Here is an 11,147-nt window from a genome sequence, read left to right on the forward strand (position 1 = left end):
AAAATGGTGGGTGCTGCAATTTTTATGTCACATAGTACTCGCGCAGCGATTTTTCAAACACAATTTAAAAAAAAAAAAGCACTTTTTTTACTTTTAATGCACAAAAACACAATATATTGGCCAATTATTTGGTAAAATATAAAAGATGATGGTATGCCGAGTAAATAGTTACCAAACATGACATGATTTAAAACTGTGCATGCCCCATGCAATGGCGACAAACAGCATACGTTTTTAATATCCATAGGCAACGTTCTAAACGCCTTTACAAGCTACCATTTTAGATTTACAGAGGAGGTATAGTGTTAGTATTACTGCCCTTTATCTGCCGTTCACGGCAATACCTCACATGCATGGTGCAGCCGCTGTTTACATACCGACTCAGGGTCAACACTCGCGCACACGCGGTGGGAGGGTGAGGGTGATTTTTTTTTTTTTAAGTTATTTTGATTTTTTAAAATTATTTTTACACTGTCCCTTTAATTTTTTTTATCACTTTTAATGCTATCACAGGGAATGCAAATATCCCCTACAACTTCAATGGGCATTGTCATATTTTCTTTTTTGAGAAATATCAGACTCTAGATATCTCCTCTGCCCTTACATTATCTAATCAAACCAAGATCGGTGTGATCAGATGCTTTCCAAATTTACAAATTGCGCTGTTTATATCCTGCGAAACTGAAGTGATGAAATGCTTCCAATTTCTTAGGCTATAGAGATGATTGGCACCATTCTGGTCTCCAATCAGCTCTATGGTCAGCTGAAAGAAACACCGGCTGCATTCTCAGGTTCCCCAAATGGCACGGGACTGCCCGAGAAGGCTGTGGAAGGCATCAGGGGAGGGGGGCATCATCTCCCACTGCTTGTACAAGCAATCCTGCAGCTAATTAGCCACTAGGATTGCTTTTACATGAAAGCCGATCGCCGGCTGAAAAAAGTAATACCAGGGTTATGCCTGCAGCTGTAGGCATCATCCTGGTAAAACCATTCAAAGTCCAGTGATGTACAAGTACGTCGGTGGTCCTTGTTGGGTATATATGCTATGTTCTTTTTTTTTATATGCAGCCTGTGGGCTGAATCTAAACGAGAGAAGAAATCTCTGCCAGAAAAAGTGTGTGATATGCTCACCATTAGAATATACCGCTCTGCATCTACCCACTTCTAATGGTGGGCACATATTAGGTCGCATGGTGCCACATGCGCCAGTTCCAAGATTGTACAAATGTCTAAATAGTGGCACACTTGAATAAAAGCAGAGAACATGGGCATATAATGAATCGGGTATGTGGACCAATACAACCGCAATTCATTTTTTTTAGTAATGCCCATGTTGAGGGCAATGTCCAAAAAAAATTAAAATTCGGAAACAGTAATGAGTTTCCATGCGAACGGTCTGGCAAAGTTTGAATTTGGGTTGGTGACAATAAATTGTTGTTCATATAAATTGCTTTGATCCACAATCAATGCATACAGATCTTCCGTAAAAAACAACTCCAAAAAATCAAGGGGAGTAGTTCAATTTTCTGTTTCCACCTGAATTCCGGGTTGGGCAGTGAATGGGGGAAGTATGGGTGCTGCAGAATTTGTGGGCTGCCAATAGGGATTTGCAAGCACATCTGGAAGGCTACTAGGGGCTCTACGGACCTGTGTGCGAATTCTTGGTGGTTGCGGGACAATACTTGTGGTCGCCACCACACCAGCTTGTACTGCACTTATGGCACTCGTCACGTCACCAAGTGATACTGCAGTGCTGGTATTTGAAAGACCAGTATGTACTAGGCCTCTGGTGCTCGCCAGTTAACCAGAAGGTAGCATGGCATTAGTACTGGCACTCTGCTGCATATGAGAGTCATCAAAATTTACTGGCAAGTGCTAACAGAGATCAGGCCTGATTCTGCAAACACTGCATTTTTGTGTGCAGTGAATCAAGTGACAGTGACCTACTGACACTGTACTTCCTGGGAGAGAAGGGGAGGGGAGGCGTAGGGGCTAAACGCAGGTGCTGGCAGGTGCCGGGGCTGATCCCACTAACGCTGCATTTTTAGGGACACCAAACTAATGTGAACGCTGGTATAGTGCTGATCTGATCAAAGATATTGATCCGTTCAGACACTATACTAGCAATGGAGGTTTATTGTGTATGAGCGTGTTCCTGGCAATCAAGGGGTTAAATGTGATTACTGGTGTTCTGACGCTATCTGGGAGGGGCGTGAAAACCATGATTTTGTGCACCCGTGCCGCCCTGTAGCAGTATTTCTACTATAGGGCAGTCAGGAAGCGGTTACATAAGCGGTTTGTGTTATGGTGCTGCGTTACTTTAACTGATAATTGCGCGATAATGCAACACTGCATCAAAATTTACTTTTTTCCCCTGCGAATTTAGCTTTCTTTCGGTGGTATGTGATCACCTCTGCATTTTTTATTTTTTGCGCTATAAAAAAAACCTACAATTTTGAGAAAAAAAAACAATATTTTGTACTTTTTGCTATAAAACATGTCCAGTGAAAAAATTTAAAAATCTAATTTTGTCATAAATTTCAGCCAAAATGTATTCTGTGACAAAAAAAATCGCAATACGTGTAAATTAATTGGTTTACATGAAAGTTATAGCATTTACAAATGGCGGTATAGACACTGGAATTTTCTTTTTTTATATATACTAATAAGGGCGGCGATCTTATGACGGTAATTAGTGACCTATGGTGGTGATCAGTGACTTATAGCATGACTGCGGGACTACGGTGGACATTCCGACACTGGGGGGGGAAATGACTTGGGGTCACTGATTCCCCAGTGACACCAATACAGTGATCAGTGCAAAAAAAAGCACTGACACTGTACTAATGGCACTGGGGATGAAGGGGTTAATATTAGAAGGCAATCAGAGGGTTAACTGTGTGTTGTTTTAATGTAAGCTGTGTGTGCTTTCAACTGTAAGCACACTGCTTTGTATGGCTCTGCTATGCAGAGCCATAAAGAGCAGTGTGCAGGAGCTGACAGGGGAGAGAACTCTATTGTTTACATACAGTTTTCTCCCGTGTAGGTAATTCTCGGCCATCACAGGTGCTGGCAAGTAATCACCGACCGGGAACTGGTGATTTACAACTGAGGCCGCGACTAGCGGCACAGGTAGGGCACGCTCGCATCCCCTACTCAGAAATGCAAAATCACGAGTGAGCGCGGGGGGGGGGGGGGTGTTCTTCACTGTAACACACTGTTCCGGAAGGTTGAGCTCATCCATCCGGATCAGTGTGCTCTCACTGACAGGGAAGAGAGCTGCAATGTAAACACTGCAGCCGTGCTCCCTATCAGTGTTTGCCAGCAATCGGCGGGCTCCGGCGGGTAATCACTGGCCAGGACCCGGTGATTGACACCAGCAGCTGCGATCGGTGTTGCAGGTAGAGCGGTCGCGGACCTCACGTGTGCCCCCTACCCCCGAAATCAGGATGACGTTTATAAACGTGATCCTGTGCACAGAGGCCGCCTTGCCGCAGTATATGTACTGTTGGCGGTCCTCTAGTGGTTAAGTGTGCCTAAAAAGAGTGGCTGTGTTGCCTGTACTTGCCATTCACATTGATTCTTTTATTCTGTATACTAGAATCTAACTGGCATATTATCCACAGTTGCTGAGTTAAAATACAAAAACTGTATTACAGGTGCAGCTACTTCCCAAAAGTAATATTGTACATCACTATCTGTTTTTTTTTAAAAGATCAAACCTTCATGTATTTATAATGTTTTTAGAAATATACACAAATGTTTTGCATTTCATTTCTGTTTTAAACTGAATGTGTTGTTTTAAAAGGTGTGGGTTCAAATATACTTTAACATTAACTGGGCGTTTTAGCCACTTGCCCTCCAGAGGATTGACCCCCTTTCCTGACCAGGCCATTTTTTGCGTTCAGTCGCTGCGTTACTTTAACTGACAATTGTGCGTTCATGCATCGCTGCACCCAAATTAAATTTACGTCCTTTTTTTCCCATGAATTGAGCTTTCTTTCAGTGGTATTTGATTGCCTGTGCCTTTTTAATTTTTTGCACTATAAAAAAAATGACAATTTTGAGAAAAAAAACTATATTTTTGACTTTTTTGCTATTAAACATGTCTAGTAAAAAAAATTTAGAAAATCAAATTTCCTCATAAATGTAGGTCAAAATGTATTCCACTACATGTCTTTGCTAAAAAAATCACATTATGTGTAAATTAATTGGTTTACGGGAAAGTTATAGCGTTTACAAATGGCGGTATATATACTGGAATTTTGTTTCTTTTTTACTAGTAATGGCGGTGATCCTTATAGCAGGTCTGCGGGACTGCAGCGGGCATTCTGACACTGGGAGGAACTGACTTGGTGTCACTGACATCCCCAGTGACACCCATACAGTGATCAGTACTAATAACAAGCACTGACACTGTAATAATGGCACTGGGCAGGAAGGGGTTAACATGTTGGGCGGTCAAAGGGTTACCTGTGTTCTGTGTACTGTTTTACTATAAGCTGTGTGTGTGCTTTCAACTGTAAGCACACTGCTTTGTATGGCTCAGCTATGCAGAGCATACAAAGCAGTGTGCAGGAGCTGACAGGGGAGAGAATTTTATTGTTTACATACAGTTTTCTCTCCCGTCGGTAATACTCAGCGATCACCGGGTTCCGGCGAGTAATCACCGACCGGGACCCGATGATTGACGACCGAGGCCGCAAATAGCGGAGCGGGTAGGGCATGCACGCCCCCTACTCGGGAATGCAAAATCACATATATATACATGATTTTACGCATCCCTGCCACCCTGTAGCAGTATATCTGCTATAGGGCAGCAGGAAAGCGGTCAACCTAAAACTTAGTCTAAACTCTAATGTTAACCCACATGTACACTTAACCTTAATCCTTACAGGATAAGTTCACCTTTGGGAACATGTAACATGTTCTCAATGCTGCAGCCGCTGCCTGTTGCCCTCTCCGTGTGACAGAAGTTTGGGGAGACGTTCCCCGTACTAGCCGTCACTTTTTAAAAACAGTGTGGACGTGCGGGACCTTGCCCTCCCAGCTGCTTCATTCATTCACATTGTGAATTAATGAACTACAAGTCCCGAAACCCTTAGCGGTTGTCGGCTTGTAGTTCTCAATGAACTACCACGGCACTGTGGAACACCATGGTGGTTCATTGAATCTTCCTCTCAGTATATCTGCCCGGGATTTTCTCACCCATCCCCTTTACTCACGTGCAAAACGCGAACGCACGTGTCAGTCCTGCACGCATGCAAACAGTGATCGTCCCACACATGTGAGTATCACTGTGAATGTCAGATCATGGGCAGAAATTCTTGTACCAGACCTCTTCTGCATATATAAAAAGTGGTAACCTGTAAAAGCTTTTTAAGTGTCGCCTATGAATAGAAAAATGTACAGCGTTTGTCGTCGTTGCATGGGCATGTGCAATTTTAAAGAGTGGCATGGTTGGTATCTATTTACTTGGAATAACATCATCTTTATATTTTACCAAAAAATTGGGTTATCTACTGTATTGTGTTTTTTGCATTCAAATTCAAAACAGTATTTTTTCAAAAAAACTGCATTTGTAAAACCTCTGAGCATATACTGTGTGACATAAAAAATGCAACATCCACCAATTTATTCTCTAGGGCCTCTGCTTTAAAAAATATATAATGTTTGGGAGTTAAGAAATTTTCTAGCAAAAAATACTGATTATTACATGTAAACAAAAGGTGCCAGAAAAGGCTTGGTATCCAAGTGGGTATTATTCAGAACAAAATGTAAAAAGTAAAATCAATCCCAATTATGAACATAGAAATAAATACATTCTTTGCGTCTGCTTCTCATTCATGATTTTGTTAAAAAAAAAAGTGGAATGTTCTTGCTGACTGCGATTTGCAGGGCTGCTTCTGGATTCAAGCAATTTCTAGATTTTGTCAAAAGAGAATTGAATACATGTTTATACAAGTATGTTGCAAATAAAAGGAGGACACAAATTGCTTTTCCACTAAGTCTTGGGAACTTGTCCAGGGCGGCACACCAAACTTCACCAAAGGTCTTGCTTTCAAATTGCATTTTAATCTGGATTTGTCTGCAAATCAATAAAATATTCCTTCAGCTCTTCATCCTCTGATATTTTCTACAAATTATAGGAATATGGATTCATGATCTATTCTTCTGAAATCTTAAGGTCCCCAGCAGCTAAATAGCTATTGAATTTTATGAGTGAAAAAATATATATTGATGAATTTATGAGTGAAGAAGTTTAAGAGTATGTCTGATGTTATAAGTATAATGGTTTTAAAAGTTAAACTCTGTTAATCAGTTATTTGCTTTACTTATTTATTAATTCTATTATTCTCTTCTTTTGATTAAATAAACAAAGAGACTACTATCTACACAACACAACCACCTACTACTACTGCTCATGGCACAATGGCAGTTGACTGAGTGATGACTTATCACTTAGGGACACAAGCTATTCTCTATCACATCCCTTGATCTATGTGTGGGAACCCCAGGTGGGAACCTTTGTCTTAAAGTATATCTGAAGCCAGGGACATTACTACAATTTATAGGGCACCAAAGCAAAAATTTGATGGGCCACCACAGCAACCTCTCTCTCTCTTTCTCTGATACATGGCATGTGAATTTGGACAATTTGTACCCTTGATCTTAACATAAAATAGGTCTAAATCAGGGGTGCCTGCACATGCAAACCTGAATGAAAGCATGTTAGTCTAACTGTGCGCACCCAGGGTGTCCCGACTATCCCAGCAATAGTAAATGCCAGCAGACCCCCTTTTTAGTCCACATATACACATGAACTCACCTAGTCATTAAACTCTCCTGGCAGAAAAAAAAATGCTAAACGCGGCATAAATGTGTGTAAACACAGTATTGCGTTTAGCCGCGTTTACCCACGTTTAGCAATTGGACTTTTATTCATTTGATTGGCCAGAATATTTTCCATTGAAATAATAAATGCCCAGGTTATAAACGCGGTTAGCGTTTAGATGCGTTTTTGCTGCGCTTAACGTTTTTTGGCCAAAATATTCCTCTCCTGAAAGTAATTATTCTGTGTTCAGAAGAGAAATGTTTAACTGTCACTAAATTCTGCTGCTCCTAAACTCTGGTAAATGCCTATGTTTACATGGACACATAGGCTTTTATTGAGTTGAGTTCAGGGGCTTTGGCAACAAAATGCCAAAAGCTACTAAACTCCCGTTTAGGAGCAGCAGTGTACATAAGGACTAACTCTCCTCTTGAGATACTACAATACCTTTGGAACATAACTGGACCATGGTCCAGTCCAAGAAATTGTAAACGAAGTCCAAAGCAGACTTAAAATCCCAAAGCAGACTTACCAGCAAAATAGCACCAGCTTTGCCTAATAATGAGTCTATGCAATAAGCCCCAGAGGGCTTCAATGACTTTTGAACAGCCTACAACAGTTACATGCTGTGCTCCAACCACCAGATACTGAGACAGAAACCTCCTGGCTCATCAAAATCAGAGGTATCATTTGGCTGTTCCATACAAACTCTCCTCAGACCTTTTCAAAGACAGTAAAACAATTTTTTAAGTATGTTTACATCAAAGGCAGGCAGCAGGGGACCTGTCAACTTAGTCTTTACACTACTAAGGACCAGTGTTGTGGACAGTTGCCTGAGAGCAGTAACAGTGTAGGGAATTACATTTTAGCATTTAGCAATTTGTAGAGGTAATTAATCTTTGCTACAAAATTTCCTGTCTGGTATGGCTCTTTTTCTTCTAGCTGCTCAGTAGCCACCTGCAATTTTCAGCATCAATTGATTTTTGTTGGAGTATATACTCCATGAGTCCAGGTGGCAAGCTGTACAGGGTGGGCTGTGTGGCTCTACTCTGGGATAGAGAGTCACTCACTACCAACCCCTAAAATCTGTGCCACTTACTACTGACCTCTCCACTCTGGGTCACTTACTCCTGACCCAATAGCAGCTGTCTGGACTGCTATGTCTATGCCACTGTCTAAAGCCTAAACGTTTTTTTCATATTTTGTATATAGTAGGCAATGGATAAATCCCCTGTTAGGTTGAACTCTGCACCATTTACTACTGAGCCCTGAACTTTGTACCACTTACTAGTGACCCCTGAACTCTGCACCACTTATTACTGACCCCTGAACTCTGCGCCACTTATTACTGACACCTGAACTCTGCATCACTTACTACTAACCCCTGAACTTTGAGTCACTTACAACTGACCCCTGAACTCTGCGCCACTTATTACTGACCCCTGAACTCTGCGCCACTTATTACTGACCCCTGAACTCTGCAACACTTACTACTGACCCCATAACTCTGCACCACCTACTACTGACCCCATAACTCTGCACCACCTACTACTGACCCCATAACTCTGCACCACTTAATACTGACCTCTCAACTCTGGGTCACTTACGCCTGGCCCCATAGCAACTGTGTGGACTGCTATGGCTATAGTTATGCTACTTTTGAAAGCCTAAACCTTTTTTTATATTTTGTATATCATAGGTAATGGATAAATCCTCTGTTAGGTTGAACTCTACATCACTTTGTACTGACCCCAGAACTCTGCCTCACTTACTACTGACCTCTCAACTTTGGGTCACTTACTTCTGACCTCTGAACTCTGCGGCTTTTACTACTGACCCCTGAACTTTGTGCCACTTACTACTGACCCCTGAACTCTACATAATTTACTACTGACCCCTGAACTCTGCATTACTTTCCACTGACCACTGAACTTTGTGTCACTTATTACTGTCCTCTGAATTTTGTGTTATCTGCTACAGACCTTTGATCTCTGTATCACTTACTCCTGACCCCTGAACTCTGCCTCAGCCCACCCTCAGGCCCCAAAGCAGCTGTGTGGACTGCTATGACTACAGTTATGCCACTGTCTAAAGCCTAAACCTTATTTTATATTTTCTATATAGTAGGTAATGGATAAATCCCCTGTTAGGCTGTTCTTTCTTCCTTGCTGTCTGTGCCCCTCTCGGGAGATTTTTCTTCATTTGCTGTCTCAAGATACAACAATGTGAGAAGGGATCTCTCCAAAGTAAGGGAAGTCCTCTCTTACTCAGCTGTCTCTAGAATAGGTACCCCTTTAGAGGATTGCCCCTCTATTTCTGTTTTAGTAACAATTAAAATGTTGAATTTCTCTCGCTTTCAGGTCTAGTGACAATAGTCAGCAGTAAAAATAAAAAGGGTGAAGCTCCCCAGCCAATAGACTTTAACTGCCTAAAACCTAACCTCAACAAACCCTAGCCTTTTACCTAACCCATGACATTAATCATAAGGCTGAAGTCACAGGGCTATATGTAGTAGCAATTCTAATGTTTAAGAAATTTCTTGCTAAGGAAATTATAGTTATTCTCGATGGAGTTGCTAACTCACTACATGTACAGTATAGTTATATCTAGTTCAGCGATTGAATTTTAGTAACATTTCATGTCGCCGACAAGCTCATTAGCAACAATCACTCTCCATTCACCCCTATGAGTTAACTACAAATTGGTGATGGAGAGCGGTTTGTAGCAATGAATGCTAAAGTAATGATGTAGCCCAAGTTTGACCTATAGCTGCAAAAAATTACTTTAAAAATCGCCAGCAGTGTTAGCTACAAACCGCCATTAAACTCTGCCATTAGCAATTGGCAGAGGCAAGGAATAACTTCTGCAAAATCACACATGTGACATTAACCTATCACCTGGAAAACCAGGCTGCATTGTCAACAAAAGGTCAATGTCCCCATACAGGAAAACCAAACCTTTTTTTCCAGGCTGCAAGCAGAACATACTGTAGGTGTGTGTAAAAGACCTACATCTTATAGCATATTTCACAAATACAGATTTTTCTCTTTTATTTCAACCAGGTTGAGCAGGGATTATTGAAGCACTGTAGTATACCGTTTATCCACTCTTTCCAACATTTGCGATCTTTATGAGGAACTCTTGTATATTTGAAGCTTGTAATCTGTGACATATTTGTCAGTTTAAATTCAGAACTTCCTTGGAACTCAAAAAACATTGTGAAACTCCTTTTACATGTATTCCTTCTGATGTTTCACATTTTCTGAAAGCTTTCGGACAACATATCCACAGAGGCATCTAGAAGAAAAAAAAACTATCCCAAGTTTCATGTTAATTTTGATCATTCAGAAAGTGACTGTCCCTGATGACACAGCTCTTACTCATCAATTGTCATCTAACTAGAGGACAAAGGAAGGGCAACAATACTACTGGTTTATTTATATTGTAAATCCAAGGCTCTAGATCAAATGATTGACACTTCTATGTAAAAATCCAAAGAGGAGTGGTGCCACTGAGTGATCTTAACAGAAATTTGACAGTGTCCCTGTCATAATTAGGATATAACCTTTTACAAAACTCTGCATTTTACAGCCACTATCTCTTTCTTCTTTTATATAACTTTACCTAAAAGACAGGCCTATATGTAGTTAGTTAGAAGAATCTACATGTATTCTGAAAGGGCACCTGATTAGAACTTAATACACAGCCAGCCAATATAATAACTTGTGTGAAATGGGCATGAACTTCAGATTTACCACTACCTAGGACTTGAGGTAAAATCCTGAAGGTTCAAGATTGGCAAATTTATTTTGCTGATTTATTACAAGCATTCATATAGCAGTGACAATGTAACCAGTTTTGATTGAAAAGATACTTTTATTGCAGAAGCATCAAAAACAACATGTTACGTGTAATCGGGGTACATCTCACCCTGTACTGCGACGCAGCGCACCACATAGCAATACAGTTCCAAACATACGATAAATACATTCAGGCAAATAAATACATGCGCTCAGCGGTATGGTGCCTGACGTGATGTGCACAGAGGATGAACCCCCGGATCACCACGTCATGCATGACGCCGCTTACCCCAAAAACTGTAGCATCCTAATACAATATACATTTCCTAGTCACTATGTCATGCACGAAAACGATAACTGAAAAAAAAAACACTATCCACAATAGGCATCGGGTGTGTGGGGGGGGGGGGGGAAGGGGAGGGAAGGGGGAAACACAGGCCCGAAGCTTTATTGAAGGGACAAAGACACGCAAGGGGGAGTAGGGGGAAGGGGGAAATCTTCAGACGTCCTCTTCC

This window comes from Staurois parvus, unplaced genomic scaffold (genome assembly GCF_062004578.1).
Source record: "Staurois parvus isolate SC_StPar_1 unplaced genomic scaffold, SC_StPar_1.0 ptg000011l, whole genome shotgun sequence".
In the NCBI taxonomy this organism is placed as follows: domain Eukaryota; kingdom Metazoa; phylum Chordata; class Amphibia; order Anura; family Ranidae; genus Staurois; species Staurois parvus.